This window comes from Ursus americanus, chromosome 18 (assembly GCF_024610735.1).
Source record: "Ursus americanus isolate L20-20 chromosome 18, mUrsAme1.1.p, whole genome shotgun sequence".
NCBI classification, from domain to species: domain Eukaryota; kingdom Metazoa; phylum Chordata; class Mammalia; order Carnivora; family Ursidae; genus Ursus; species Ursus americanus.
Window position 1 is genome coordinate 44069031 of NC_142144.1, and position 13981 is coordinate 44083011.

The window sequence follows — 13981 nt, forward strand, 5'->3', positions numbered from 1 at the left end:
AATTCTAGACTTTTACACCTACCAGATATCAGATAGAAAATTCAAGGGTGAATTCTTATAGATCCAAATTGTGGAGGAAATTATCTTCTGTTTACCCACACTAAATAAAAGACTCATAAAAATCCCAGAGGGTAGGATTGTAGCAGTTAGGTAGAAATGGTAAGTAGGAATGGGGAAGGCTTTGAAACAAGAGAAATATGAGGACACACTGCTGTGAGATTCATGCAGGAGATCTTGCCCCATGTCTGCACCCCTCGATGAGCTCCAAGGCATAAGAGAATTACAATACCACCACCCGCCCTTCCCCTGCCCAGAGGAGTTTTGAGATTTATGAATAAAGGGTACTTAAGCCTCGTTTTCTGTTTTGTTGCCCTGGAAGCTGACAAGTACTACAGAGAGTGTCCATGACACTCTGGCCTTGAAGGTGTGCAGAAAAGCTCTATGAAGTGCTCTAGCAGATGGTCAGTTTGATAAGACACTGGAAGCAGACAAACATTTTCCCAAGTTACCCAGAGTCAAGTGGATATAGCTCTCAATGAACATGGACCAACAGGCTAAGAAGACACCACAAAAATAGAAAGAGTTTGGAAGCTGTATTAATTTCCTAAAGCTGACATAACAACGTTCTACAATCCTAGTGGCTTAAGACAACAGAAATTTATTCTTTCAAATTTCTGGAGACTTGAAATCCAAGATCAAGGTGTCACAGGGCTATTGAAGACTCTAGGGGAGAATTTGTTCCATGCCTTTCTCTCAGCTTCTGGTGTCATCAGCAATCCTTGGCATTCCTTGGCTTACAGCTGCATAACTCCAATCTTTGCCTGCATTGACACAGCCTTCTCTCCTTTCTTCACATTGTCTGCCTTTGAGAAGACACCAGTCATACCGAATCAGGGGTCCACCCTACTTCCGAATGACCCATCCTAACTACCTACAGATGCACCTTACTTCTAAATAAGGTCACACTCTGGGTTACTAGGGGTTAGAACTTCAACATATCTCTTTTTTTAAAAAAATCCTTTAACCCATAACAGATGCTCCAGAAGATTCCAGTGAAATGGTATGGCCATGTCCGAGGACCAGATAGGGTTGCAGTGTCTTCTACATACCCACTTAGAAGAAAAATGACCCTGAACCAGATCTCTTTCTCAACCCCCATGCTCCAAAGCCCCTAGAACTTAGATCAATTCTTAGAAAAGGAGAGAAGTTAGAGAGGAAAATCCTGAATTAAATGAGTTTAAAACAGAGATGCCTGGGTTTATCTTTAATTGATTAAGACTTTTATTGTTGCAATCAGGCAATATGAGGACTCCAAAGATGAAACTAAATGGAGGTAATAAAAAATATGTGTCATATTTCTGACACACCTGAAAATAAACATCATAATAGTTATAAATCTATCCATTCAATAACAATCCTTGATGGAGGAGAGCTGTTAGTCTTCTTTAACTGAACTTTATAAAGGCCACAAAGGGATTAATTAAGAGTAGCTAATATAATGAAAACTACATACAAACAATTTACTTAAACAAACTACAAATAACAAGGTAGTTCTTACATTTTTTTTTTAAGATTTTATTTATTTATTCGACAGAGATAGAGACAGCCAGTGAGAGAGGGAACACAAGCAGGGGGAGTGGGAGAGGAAGAAGCAGGCTCATAGCAGAAGAGCCTGATGTGGGGCTCGATCCCAGATCGCCGGGATCACGCCCTGAGCCCGAAGGCAGACGCTTAACCGCTGTGCCACCCAGGCGCCCCTATATTATTTTTTAATCTCACTTCATTAAAGAATTTATGGCCTTCAATGCCTAGTGTGTCTAAGAAAACTTCTCCTCTGCCCCTTTGCTTTCATTGTTCAGTTTCTACTTCATCAGTTTTCTCAGCATCCCCCAAAGTTCACTTTCTTTTTTTTTAAGATTTTGTTTATTTATTATTTATTTATTTAGAGAGACAGTACACAAGTGATGGGAGGGGCAAAGGGAGAGGGAGAGAATGGCCAGCAGGCTCCTGGCTGAGCACAGAGCCCATCACAGGGCTCCATCCCAGGACTCTGAGATCATGACATGAGCCAAAATCAAGAGTCGGCCGCTTAACCAACTGAGCCACCCAGGCAGCCCACAAAGTTCACTTTCAACAACACACACCATCAAGAATCTACTTTGAAATGATAGTTTTATTTTTTATTAAAGAGAAATATTTTTATGCAACTTTGGACACAAATACTTGTCTTCCAATGTGCTCTGAAAAACGCTTGCCACAAGTTCCTATGAATGCACCGGTGGCATTAACTCTGTGCTCAGCACACACTGATCTATCCTTTCTGCTGAGCAGCCCATAGTAAAAGGGTTAGACATGACTTTATATACCAGTGGTCTTCATTTGAATGTCAGCTCTGCCACTTACCAGTGGTGTGACGTTGGACACAGTTTTTAACCTTTCTCCGCCTCTATTTACTTACTATAAAAGTGTCTAGCCCATAGGGTCATTGTGTGAATTAATTAGATGTGTTAGTACATAAAAAGTACTTTAAGTCAGAGTCAATTTAGATAGTAAGCACTCAGTGCTTATTATTATTAAACATATAAAGAGTTATTTCAGGTCAATAAGAAAAAGGCAATCTAAAATGGGTCCAAGATTAGAGTAGGCAAACCACAAAAGAGGAAATGCAAATGATCAGTAAACAATGAAAATATAGGACCTCAACTGGTAAGCAGGAAAATGCAAATTAAAAGAAGACACTATTCTCCCTATTGGATGACAAAGTAAGAGTTTGATAACAATCAGTGTTAATGAAAACCTAGAGAAACTGGCACTCTTATTATTGGCGGAAGTGTGCATTTGATAATATTTTGGAAATTCTAAGAGCAATATTACTTTTTCCAATATGCATACTCCCTGAATGAGTATTTTCATTTCTGGGATTCTAACCAACAGGGGAAAAAAAGAAAGAAAAAGAAAAATCAGCAATGTCTAATACTCTCAAAGTCTTACCCAAAATACTCTCAAAGTCTTACCCAAAAATACATCTAAAAGATTGCTAAAAGTGCTCATTTCAGCAGCACATATACTAAAATTGGAACAATACAGAGAAGATTAGCATGGCCTGTGCGCAAGGATGACATGCAAATTCATGAAGTGTTCCATATTTAAATAAGTAAATAAATAGGGGCTCCTGGGTGGCTCAGTCAGTTAAGCATCTGCCTTCAGGTCAGGTCATGATCTCAGGGTCCTGGGATTGAGCCCCTCCTGCTCAGCAGGGAGTCTGTCTGTCTATCTCCTTCTGCCCTTCACCCCCAGCTCATGCTCTGTCTCTCTCTCTCAAATAAATAAATAAGATTTAAAAATAAATAAATAAATAAATAAATAAAAGGTTGCTAATAACACCCTCCATAAACAACTAGAATGTCCATATATAGGAAAGCAGTTGCCCAAATCAAGATATACTAATACTGCGAAACACTAATAAACTATTAAAACAACAACATAGGGGCGCCTGAGTGGCTCAGTCAGTTAAGCAACCAACTCTTGATTTCAGCTCAGGTCATGAACTCAGGGTCCTGGGATCAAGCCCCACATCAGGCTCCATGCTCAGTAGGTAGTGTGCTTCTCTCCCTCTCCTTCTTCCTCTGCCCCTCCCCCTGCTCACACACACACTCTCTCAAATAAATAAATAAATCTCAACAAAAAAGATTTAATAAAAAAAAAGAACACAGATCCTTATGGACTAACTTAAGAATAGGTTCATAACACACTATTAAGCAAAAATAGCAGATCCGAGTTTGATCTCCATGTTTCTTTATCTTCAGTATCTATTTGTACATATTTTTGTTTGTATTAACAAAGGAAATAAGCGTTGGCAGTGGTTACATTAGAGAATGAGATTAGAAAGACAAAGTGAGAGACTATCAATTTCACTTCCAACTACATACTGTTTGGATTGCTACAATAAGCAGGTATAATGATCACATTTCACACAATTGAAAAAATTATAAAGAACGGAGGAAAAAAGAGAAAAATGAATGTGTAATAAAAGTCAAAAATCAGCGAATGCATAGATACCTTTCTCGGGGCACACACAAAAACTGTTCACTAGTTACATATGAAAATGTTTCCAAAATATGTCTAATAATGGGAAGTAATTCTTATGTACAAATTATAGAGTTCTTTTAAAAGTTTAGTGCTGAGTTAAATCCCTTTATGCTCACTACATCTATCAGCAAAGGGCTACATATCACCATGGTACAATGGAAATGGGGAACGTACACTGCCAAAAGTTGGAAATGTAGTCAGGTTTTCTCTCCCGAAGAGGAAAAAGAAAAATTTAATTTTCTGAACATTTATAACAGGCCTTGGGGTAAATTCTAAAACGCAGCCTAGAGTAGAGGAAGAAACATATCATAGTGGATAGAGGCACAGGGCACAGCAGTATCTCTCTGCAGGATGAGAGGTATGGGGAAAAGGATGCCTTAAGAATAAAAGAGCTAGGATCTGATCAGAATCTAAGAAGCAGAAAACAGAAGCTATCCAAAAGCGTAGTCAGTATTTCTTTTCTCATTACTTCTAAGAAGTACAGTTTTTCACATTTTCATATCTCTAAAATTGGGATGAGTCTCATATTCAGTAGCCTGCTGCCAGTCACTGCCAGCCAGGCGATCATTTTGACGCGGTTGTCATGCCTTGATTATAAATATTCACATTGCCACCATTTCCACCGAGTTTTGAGTGTTTTTGGTGTTGAGATTAATTGTCATTTAAAATATCTTCTATAGGATTACAGTATGATTTGCATTGAAGGAGAAATCATTACATATGCAGAAATAAAGCAGTAGGGAATAAATTTGATTTAGTGAAGCAAATATTCATCATATCAGGAATGACTAGAACCCCCTATTTTCCTAGGAAACAAAAAACATGTGTTTTACAGAACCTAAGGAGAGAAAATACCAGAAGCAAATGAAGCTGTATTAGGTTTTGTTATTGAGATGCATACAAAAGGGATTAGCTATCACATGCCAAGCAGAGGAACTGAAAATAAAAGAAATTGCTAAATCCCTTGTCATTAATGAAAGACAATGAGTGGCTCATGAGACTGATTCATGCATCACATAGGACTATCTTTAAGGCATTCCATCATAGCATAGTTGAAACCATTTTTTTTTTTTAGTATAACCTAGTCCAATAGTACTTCTTTCGATCAATGCCATCATAGACTTAATGAAATAGGGATAAACTATATTTTTCAATACTGAGAATTATAAAGAAAACCTACTGACTTCCTGATAGGAAGGAAGGAAGGAAGGAAGGAAGGAAGGAAGGAAGGAAGCCAGAAACAGTAGTCTAAGCTGGTAGAAATAAACAGCAACAGCTCATAACTAAGAAGAAAACAAGAGGTAGGCATGTGGACGCCGGAGTCTCTTGGGTTTATTAAAAAAAAAAAAAAGGGGGGGGGGAAGGCATGAGAAGCATTGATTTAGGATAACCTGCATTCCTTTTGTGGCTCTCCTATTTGTTTTACATGTCCCTGGGCAAGTCGTTGAATCTTTCTCAGCCTGTTTCCTCCTCTTACAAAACAGACTGAACTGCATTGGACCACTTACACATGGATATTTTTCAGTAAATTCAATAGAGTAGTGTAAATATATTTTCTTTTCCTTATGTTTTTCTTAATAACATCTTCTTTTCTCTAGCTTACTTTAAGATTACACTACATAATACATATAACATATAAAATATGTGTTAATTGGCTGTGTACATTATCAATGAGGCTTCCAGTCACCATAAGTTATTAGTTATTAAGTTTCAGGGGGAGTCAAAAGTTATACATGGATTTTTAACTGTACAAGGGTTGAACTCCTAACCCCCACATTGTTCAAGGGTCAACTATATAATAATACTTGCATCAGAGACTTGTAAGGATCAAAAGAGGAGCACAGACACATAGCCAATCAGGCACTTTGCTTGTGAATGCTCATTAAATGCTGGTCCTTGTGTTTTCGCAAAGGAAGGTGCCATCTTTAAGTGACCTTGTTTGGGAGGTCTATGTCATCAGTCTATAAGGAACAGGAGTTCTTAAAACTCTAACCTTGAAATATCAGGATTTAACATTTAAAAATTGGATAGTGAGTTAGTTGATTTGAATAATACCTTAATTTGATGCCTCTTTTCTGATGTGCTTTAATCTCAAATATTTTCCTGAACATAATTCTTCTCTTGGAAGCTGCCACCAACTGAGAAATAGTCACCCCCACCTGCTGTTTCCTCTAAAGAAAGGAACTCAGATGCAGCCCGGGGAAAAGACCTCCTCTGTCAGAAGTGATAAATCAGAGTGTATTTTTTCATTGATATCTTAATTTTTATCTCTAATTATAACTTAGAAAAGAGTTTGGGAGGCAAAATCAAACCAAGAAAAAGTTTACTTTAATAAATCTGAGAGGGAGAGATTAATCTCCAGGAAAATTAGAGAACATCCTTGTTCCGCCTGAGTCCTTTTAGTCCATGTTTAATTTCAACCATCACCAGAGGTGTTAATCACATAAATGTCAACTATAAGAACAGATAAAATGTCACAACAATACAATAAATTGGTTACTTTAAAGAACAAAAAGTCATACGGTTTCTAGCAGTTTTCTAATTGTCCAGATAAATGACTGAACTCTTCTCCAAATTTTTACTGCAGAGGTGTCCGTCCCTATATAGTATTTTGGGCAGGCATATGAGTCTCTATAGGGACCATAAGAGAGTACTGCTTCCATTCTTTTGGGATACATCTTCCTCTTAGGGTTCCCCCACCAGGATGATTACAAACAGGAAATGGTCATTCAAGGATGAGCTTCTCCCTCTTTTAGGCACTGGACTAAGAATGATTAATAGAACAGAGAAAGAAAGAGATCCTATACTTTGGTTTCACTTAGAATCACTAAAACACACTGCTTTAAAGAAACTTTACAAAAGAAAATTAGGGGGAACAAAATGGAAATAAATACAGAGTCAAAAAAGAATGAAGTGCAATTCCTTTCTATTTAGGTTTACAGACATATATCGACAATCTACTATGTCCTGTATGCATTTTGTGAAAAGGTCAGAACCTAGTGGGGGAAGCAGATATGTGAACACGTTTTTAACATCTAATATTGCCAGGGGGGAAACAGGGGTGTGAAGATGGTTATACTCCTCTATAGACATGCTTCAAGGTTCTCTGACCTACTTAATTCCATATTCTAACTTGAGACCTATATTTTAATTCAAAGGATTGCAAAATTTGCAGGCACCTGCCTCCCTCCATCACTTCCTGAATCCCAGTCCATCTCTGTATTATGACTATTATTGATGTGTAACACCAACAATCCCACTCCTAGATATTTATTTCTTTGCAGTCAAACTAAAAGTTATATTCCTATTCCAGCCGCCTCCTTATTTCATGGAGAGGAGGTAGACTTAACAGTTAAGAATACAGACCTGGTATAAAATCCAGTTTTCAGTACTTAACAGTGTGACCCCAGGCAAATTATCTCACTTCTCTAAACCTCCGCTTTATCCTTTGTAAATGGGGCTAATAATACTCACTTTGCTATGTAAGGATTAAATGAGATAGTGAATAAAAATGATTCACAGAGTCTAGTACAAGATAAGCTTTCAATAAAAGTTTGCAATTTACTATTATATTACTTTACCACAGTTATCCAATTCAAAAACAAGCTCATCTATATGTAAGATCTCGTTCCCCCTTCCCAGAGAGTGGTATTATCGTCAGTGTAGTGCAACAGTAACACATATTATCATACCATTCACTTACTAAGAGCTACAGAGTAAACTCGTTTAACTGAAGATATTTAAACCCATTTAATAAGAATACATGGGTGAAGGGAGACAAAAGATACAAACTTCCAGTTATAAAGTAAGTAAGTCACAGAGATGTAATGCATGGCATGGTGACTATAGTTAATAATACTGTATCACATATATAAAAGTTGCTAAAAGAGTAGATCTTAAAAGTTCTCATCACAAGGAAAAAAATTCTGTAACTATATATGGTGACGTACCAAATCAGCATGTTATACACCTGAAACTAATACAGTGCTGCATGTCAAGTATACCTCAACAAACAGATAGATGATAGATAATGATTGATAGATGATAGATAGATGATAGATAGATAGATAGATAGATAGATAGATAGATAGATAGATAAAGAAATTTTAAAAAGAGAGAACAAATAATATAGATGGCAAATTTTGGAAAAAGAAAACAAGAATAAGCAATCACTTATTGAGAAACCCCTGTGTGTCATTCCCAGATGGTCTTTTAGAACCTTGCTATACCCCCATTAAAAGGTGTAATCTTATTTACCCTCCTCTTGAAACTGTGCTTTTGTGACTCATTCAACAAATAGAATGCAGCAGAAGAACATCACGTGACTCTTCAGGCTAGATTATGGAGAGCAAAGTGGTTTTTATCTGGTCATCTGTGTGATGCCTGCTTTTGAAATCCAGCCACTATGCTGTAATGAAGCCAAGAAGCCACATGAAAAGAGTATGTATAGGTGTTCTCACAACAGTACCAGAGAAGATGCCAGTAATAGCCAACATTGATCCCCAAACAAATGAGTAAATAAGTTGATTAGAGTCCATGCTTTCTTTTTTTTTTACTTAAATTCAATTAGCCAACATACAGAACATCATTAGTTTCAGATGTAGAATTCAATAATTCATCGGTTGCGTATATCACCCAGTGCTCATCACATCACATGCCCTCCTTAATGCCCATCACCCAGTTATCCCATCCCCCCACCCATTTCCCCTCCATCAAACCATAGTTAAGAGTCTGTCATGGTTTGTCTCCCTCTCTGATTTCTTCCCATTCCATTTTCCCTCCCTTCCCCTATGAACCTCTATACTGTTTCTTACATTCCTCATATGAGTGAAACCATATGATAATTGTCTTTCTCCGACTAACTTATTTCGCTCAGCATAATACCCTCCAGTTCCATCCACATCAATGTAAAGGGTAAGATTTCATCCTTTTTGATGGCTGAGTAATGTTCCAGTGTGTGTGTGTGTGTGTGTGTGTGTGTGTGTGTGTGTATCACATCTTCTTTATCCATTGATCTGTCAATGGACATCTGGGCTCTTTCCATAGTTTAGCTATTGTGAACATTGCTGCCATAGACATTGGGGTGCAGGTACCCCTTCTTTTCACTACATCTGTATCTTTGGGGTAAATACCTGGTATTGCAAATTGCTGGGTCATAGTGTAGCTCTATTTTTAACTTCTTGAGGAACCTCCATACTGTTTTCCAGAGTAGCTGCACCAGTTGACATTCACACCAACAATGTAAGAATCCGCACTTTCAAATCAACACGGCTGTTGCCATGTGGAGCAGATTTGGACTGCCCCACTGTCTTCCCTTCTTCCATCCTTTACTTCCCACACTAGTCACTTCTTTCTTCAATCTAGTCCTTTATCTAACCACTTCACACCTACAGAATTTCAAGAAGCTCCTAACTATCTTCTCTGCTTCCTTCTATACCCCTAACAACACCCAACATGTAACAAATAACAGGTCAATCCTCCTAAAATATTAAGTTTATCCTGTCATTTCTCTATTAAAATGTAGTCAAGAGCTCACCACACACTAAAGAATAAAGCTCAAATACATAGCGAAGACTCCAAACTCTATCCCAACTTACCTCTTATATCTTGTTATTATCTCCTCCCAACAAGAACCTCTTGATACTGCCAGACAGGAGTGTTTTCTATCCCTTAATGGAACCTCACAAATATGTACCCTTGCTTATAATATCTCATGGTGAATTCTTCATCCAGTGGTATGGAAAACCTAGTTCAAACAGACTCATTTCAGCCCGTTTTTAAATATTTAAAAAAATTTTAAGCCAGTTGTTAAATCACTGATAGTTTGAAATTGGCTATGGTAGAAGTATTTACACCACAGAAACTGGAAAATATTACAAATCAGAGTTTTGTAGAAATGGGAAGGGGGAGCTAGTTTATTAGGACATCATTGCCTTCATCTCTCTGTATCACAAACTCAAGTCTATCCATATTTTAGATCCTAGATCGAATGGAATCCTCTCCATGAGGCCTTCTCTGGTCACCTCCTGTGTACTTTTGCTAGCCTCTAACAGTTTCTGTAAAGTTCTTATTTGTCTTTAAAGTCCCACTGCTTATAGAAGGTATTTCCTCAATAATATGGCAAGAGAATTGAGGAAGGGAATTTGCTTTGCTTTGATTTAGTTTAGGCATGACTTAATGCCATGCCATGTGTATTATAATTATCTAAGTATTCAGAATGGGGCTGATACTATGGAATCCCTCAATAATGCTCTAAAAACTCCAGCAGTAGGTCCCTAAAGACTTTACCACAATTTTCCCAAGTAAGAAAGAGGGGTGCTCAGGGAAGATATTATAACCATAAGTCTATATAATATCTTGACTCTCAGTGGAGTTGATATACTGAAGCTGTAAGACATTGATGAGAGAAATTGAACAGACACAAATAAATGAAAAGATATGCCATGCTCATAGGCTGGAAGAATTAATGTAGTTAAAAGGTCCATAATACCCAAAGCAATCTATAATTCAATGTAATTCCTATCAAAATTCTAGTGGTAATTTTCATAGAAATAGAATAATCCTAAATATGTGTGGAACCACAAAAAATCCCAAATAGCCCAAGCAATCTTGAGGAAGAAGAATAAAGCTGGAGACATCATGCTCCCTGATTTCAAACTACATTACAAAGCCAGAGTAATTAAAACAGCATGATATTAGCATAAAGACGGGCACATAGATCAATGGAACAGAATAGAGAGCCCAGAAAAAAACCCACACATATATGTTCAGTTAATTTATAACAAAGGAGCCAAGAATATACAATGAAGGATAGGACAGTGTCTTCAATAAACGATGCTGGGAAAACAGGATAGGCACATGCAAAAGGATGAAATTACACCCCCCTCTTAAACCATAGATAAAAATTAACTCAAAATGTATTAAACACTTGAATGCAAGACCTGAAACCATAAAAACTCCTAGAAGAAAGTATAGGCAGTAAGCTCCTTGACACTGGTCTTGGCAATGAGTTTTTTGATTTGACACCAAAAGCAAAGGCTTTGAACAAAAGCAAAAATCAACAAGTAGGACTACATCAAGTAAAAAGATTCTGTATAGCAAACGAAACCATCATTGAAATAAAACAGCAACCTACTAAATGGGAGAAAATATTTGCAAATCATGTATCTGATAATGGGTTATTAACAGCTGCTCTTTCTTACTCCAGTGGGAAATAAAAGGATGAGGCAAGGCCCAAGAATAATTGGAAGAAAACCCTCCTCTTGGAAACTGGAGGAAGAAGGAAGAACGGTCTCCCTTTCCCAATTGCAAGGATTATAATAAATCAAGAGGTAGCATGCAAGGATTTTCATGATTTTCCCCAAACTGATTGAGAGCGATCATATGAAGACTGGTCTAGGTGAACAGTTACAGAAGTTCAGGGAAGGGATCTATGAGAACAAATGTGTGTCACCCACCATCTCTTAAATGAACACTCTCTTTAACTGCTCATCTACTAGGACTACTACCTGTAATGTATCATTCTACTCTCTAAAAGTCATATTCTTTTAGTATTTAATTCAAAAAATTCTTATTTAGCATTTATTCTGTGCTAGGCTCTGGGATACAAAAAAATTATATATATATATAAAATTATATTATATATATTATATATTATATATTATATATTATATATAATTATTAATTATATATCATTATTATAATATATATAATATATATTTTATATATTTTTATATATATTATATATAATATATATACATATATATACATATATATATACATATATATATATATATATGTATATATATATATAAAATGATCCCTGCCCACAGGAGCTTATGTTCGGGAAAGCAGGAGTTATAAAGGTAATTGTCAAGAGACAACCCTAACAAATCAGGAAAAGGCCTATACCCAAAACAAGCACATGGCACCATGGAAGCCCAAAGGACTCTTAAATCAGACTAATAAAGACTTGCAGGGAGGAGGTGATATGTACCCTAGGCTTTAAAGGATGACTTGAAGACATGAATGTAGTAAATGTAGAGACAGCAATATAAAATGACAGAAAGCCATGGGAAGCACAGTGCATCTGAGAACATCACTAAATTCGAAGGACATGGTAGATTTGCAGCTTTTTTTTTAAGATTTTATTTATTTGACAGACAGAGACACAGCAAGAGAGGGAACACAAGCAGAGGAAGAGGGAGAAGCAGGCTTCCCGCTGAGCAGGGAGCCCAACGTGGGGCTCGATCCCAGGACCCTGGGATCATGACCTGAGCCGAAGGCAGACCTTTAACGACTGAGCCACCCAGGAGCCCCAGATTTGCAGCTTTTTAATCACCTGAAATAATGGATTGAAGAAGCTAATAGTGAGCAGTGGGCACTATCTAGTAAACTCGCAAATAATCCAGGCAAGAGATGAAGGGAACGCAAGGCAATGGAAATGCAACTGGAGAGGAAGGGGTAAATTCAGATGCTACTTAAGGGTTGGAATCAATGTACTTGTGCCTCTTTGGAGGAGGCAAGGTGGAAACAGAGGAGTCAAGGATTACTTCTAAATTGCTAAGTCCAGATGCCACACTGGACAACTTTCCATCTCCTAGGGCAGGGTCTTTCCCCCAAAGCTGTCTTGCCCTGTTTGCAACATGTATTCTCTGTACTCCAAATCTTCCAGACAGAGAGACCAGCACATGCAGAGCTGTCTGCCTGTGTTGTACGGTAGTGTCACAGCCTTGGATTTTCGAGAAAATCGAGAGTTAACTGTATTTACAAGGTTGGTATGCACTACACCCATCCTCTTCCCTCTTCATGTCATATTTTAATCAGTCAAGCTCTTGATAATTAACATGACAAGTGACCCTTTGACAATCATATTAAACTGCATGATTTTTTCCACCTCCCATACTACATGGTAATCACATGCATGATAGGGAGTGGGAGGCATTCTCCTTTAATACACTGGCTGGGGTTTAAATATTCAGGGTGTTAAAACAGATGGCATCGGGCACTATATTCTATATACAACTCAACCTGCTCCATATCAGCACTGCAAAGGATGGCTGACAGAAAATCTATGGCTCAGGCTCCAGCACAGAAAACATTAATGCAAACATCTTCTGCCCAAAGGACTTGGCATTTACCACACTTTCTACTGGAAGCACAAGGTTCCTGTGCCAAAGGTCAGGGGCAGAGGGATTAACTTTTCCCATATATTTAAGCAAACTGTCTATCACACCAAAAGTGCAGGGATACACACATACACACACACACTCTGTTTATTGTAGTTGATTATGAAAAAGGTCAGTTGAGTGATTTGCTGCCAAACACACACACACACACACACGCACACACACACAACCTGCTAACATTAGCAAAATAGAAAAAGAATGACCAGCTCTTAGATTTCAAACAACAAAGAAATCTAGTGTTGCTGTCAATAGAATCTATTGCTTTCAAAGATTGAAATCCAAGGATGTTCACTTTTCAGTTCAATAGGTCATTTATCCACCAAAGACTCTGCAAAGCAAGACAAGAAAACGAAACAAACAATTGTGTATGTGCCAAAAGTCAATATATATACAGTTGATATGTATACATCAAATGTTAATAAATGAATTATTTGATAAATCATGCTTCACCTCTTCAAATATAATATTTATAAAATATACTTAGATGACCTCTGTATCCAACTTAGTGGAGAATATGACACTCATCAAAAAATAAAATATTTCTTTCCTGTTTTTTCTATTTGCTTGGGAATCTAGAACACTACATGTATATAATACAGAGTGAACACACTTATATATTGTATATATTTCATACATTATACATGTATACATGTGTATATTATATATCCCATGTTATAAATTACAAAGTACATGAAATGTAATAT

At 37.2% G+C, this 13981-nt stretch overlaps 1 non-coding gene across 1 annotated transcript; it reads left to right on the plus strand.

Moving 5' to 3' along the window:
- Window positions 1–3043: 3043 nt before the first annotated feature.
- Window positions 3044–3150, plus strand: LOC123781363 (U6 spliceosomal RNA). Its single transcript, XR_006776698.1, has one exon. It is a non-coding gene; the product is annotated as a U6 spliceosomal RNA (small nuclear RNA).
- The last annotated feature ends 10831 nt before the right edge of the window (window positions 3151–13981 follow it).